The sequence below is a fragment of the Miniopterus natalensis genome, chromosome 9, assembly GCF_054644295.1.
Source record: "Miniopterus natalensis isolate mMinNat1 chromosome 9, mMinNat1.hap1, whole genome shotgun sequence".
Lineage (NCBI taxonomy): Eukaryota > Metazoa > Chordata > Mammalia > Chiroptera > Miniopteridae > Miniopterus > Miniopterus natalensis.
In genome coordinates, this window is record NC_142089.1 from 43257780 (window position 1) to 43260524 (window position 2745).

The window sequence follows — 2745 nt, forward strand, 5'->3', positions numbered from 1 at the left end:
TCAAGTGCTTGTAAAGTCTACTGTGAAATTCTACTGATTTAAGGTTGTGTTTACTATTTAAAAAAATAAATCTAATTATCAAATGTATTCCATTTTGATATTTCTATATTATGTGGAATTAACTTGTATTTCTGGGGACTTTTAATTCTCAGTTTTTAGAGATCTCAGCCACTTATGATAAATTTTATAAATTCAATTGTATAAATATCATATCCAGATCTTAGTATTTGCAGATTAGTTATAAATTCTACACATAGCAGGTCAAAACCACTTTTATAGACAGAAATAATACTTTTTAGATTTTTATCCTAAACAGCAGATTTGTGAGGCTAAAGGAAGAAATGCTTAAAACAGAATCTTTTATAGTTTAAGTGCATAGCAAGTTATTGTCAATAAGTCATAAGTCAAATAATTAGATTTTTAAAATTGTTTGTATGCTAAAGGCTTTCAGTCATTTGTTTGCTGTCACCATTTGTTTCAGTTTTTAAAAAAGCATATTGAACTTGATTAATAATAGTGCTGGGTAGGAGGGGAATTCATACTAATACACGTTCTCATATTGCCCATGTTCTGAATTACATGTACAGTCTATAAATTCTGTCAGTAGGCAGCAGCATTTGAGGCAGGGCACAGCTCACTATGGTTTCTCACAGGCCTGGTTTCTTGCCGTTTCAGGACCTTAGGATTGTGGAAATAAACAAAGACTAGCCAAATGAGAAAAGCAAAGGCTATTTATTCTGAGTTTGCAAGGGAGTCAGCTGTTGTTACTTGTGTTTTGGCAGAGACTCAAAGGCAAGCAGAACATAAGGAATTGTAGAAATTTTAATATCTGTTGACATGGATGAGAAACTAAAATTTCCATATTTAAAATTGTCAGATGGCTCTCAAATGGATTACATTAAATCACTGTTAGAAATGTTCAAAAAAGGCACTAAGTACGCCAAAGGCAGACGGAGGAGTGGAAAAGCTTTACCAGTGTAAAAAGGGAAGGCTTCAGGTGTGCCCTTATCAGAGCGCTGGCGCTTGGGAAGCTGTTGGCGGGCTAATTTGAAGTGGGGCACCCCTCTGTGATTGGTTTGGGGTGTGTATTTGGCTTTCTAGAGTTGATCCTTATCAAAAGCAGGGAGAAAAATTAAGGGAAGCTGTCAGTTATGAATCAAGTCCTGGCCGTTTGGAGCCAGTTGCTACAGAAGTGATTGTTTAGCTTCCCAGCTTGTCGCTAGAGATAGCGATAGGTTTCCAGCAAGTCTGATGTCTAGCTCCCTGGGCTGCTTATTGTACATAAGGGAGTTGGTTTTCTGGGGAGGTAGCTGCAGACTGAGTTAAAGTTCTAGTTTTATATATGGTCTATCCATTGTCTATTTGCATATTCAGTCCCAAGAGGTTCTGGTTAGCGGTAAGTAGCTACCATTATGTTAGGGTTCTCCAGAGAAACAAAGCCGATAGGATATGTGTGTGTGTATACATATATATGTGCATATACATACATGTGCATATATATGGAGAGAGAGATTGATTTTAAGAAATTGGCTCATGACTGCAGGGGCTGTAAGTCTGAAATCTATGGGGACAGGCTGAAAATTCACATTAAGAGTTATTGCAGTCTTAAGACAGAATTGCTTTTCCTTTGGGAAACCTTAGGCTTTGCTCTTAAGGCCTTCAACTGATTAGATGAGGCCCACCCACATAATAGAGACTGATCTCCTTTACTCAAAATCTACTGATTTAAGTGTTAATCACATCTAAAAAATGCCTTCACAGCAGCATCTAGACTGCTGTTTGACCAAATAGCTAAGGTACCATAGCCTAGCCAAGTTGACACATAAAATTAACCACAACCATGTTATAGGCGCTGTTCCTTACTGCCTGAGAAGGCAGCATTATGTTTATTAGGATTTATGATGTTTATCTGCAGCTTTTGGTTATGTTCCAGCACGTCTCTCCCCATTAGCGTAGTTCACGCCAAGATGATTCAGTGTTTCAAGGCTGCAGCACACACTCTGCCCCATTTATAGTGCAGGTGCCTTTGTCGAGGGGAGCGTAACTGGATAGCCGTGTTCTAGTCAGGCGAAATGGGGGCAGGCTCCCAGGATACTTTCACTGAATTGCTTTAGATGACACGTTCAAAATCCTACTCTACCCTTGTGTTTACTACGTTCACTGTTGAAATTCTGAGTGCAATTAAGTAGGCACACAGCATCATGTTTATTTTATACGGCTAGGTGACATTTAAGAGAAAACCTTATTATGGAGCCAGTAAAGTTACACAGTAGCACTAGTTGAGGGACTAAATCAAGGTTGCGCAAGTCACTGTTTTGTTCATTTTATTAGTGTATTTGATCTTAATGACCATTAGGACTGATTTGTTCATGTAAGAGTTGCCCCATAAATTAGGATCTTTTTTAGTGAACTGAGAATTAGCACTGTCTTTGAATTGCAAGTTGCACTTGGGCTCTCAGGTCACTGTGGAGTAGAATGCCAACACCGAGGACAGCTCTTTGTGAAGCATTTAATTGAAATATCCCCCTTTCTCCCTGGTTGGCCTCCAGACACTGGCAAAGGCAAGAAAGCTCATTTTCCTCTAAAGCTTCCAAAAGGGGACCCAATTGTGTTGATACCATAATTTCATTCCCTTTGAGATCATGTCAGACTTGTAACCTACAGAACTGTAAGGTAATAAATTTGTGTTTAAACCACTAAATTTGTGACAGTTTGTTTTACCCGCAACTTACACAGGCAACATTT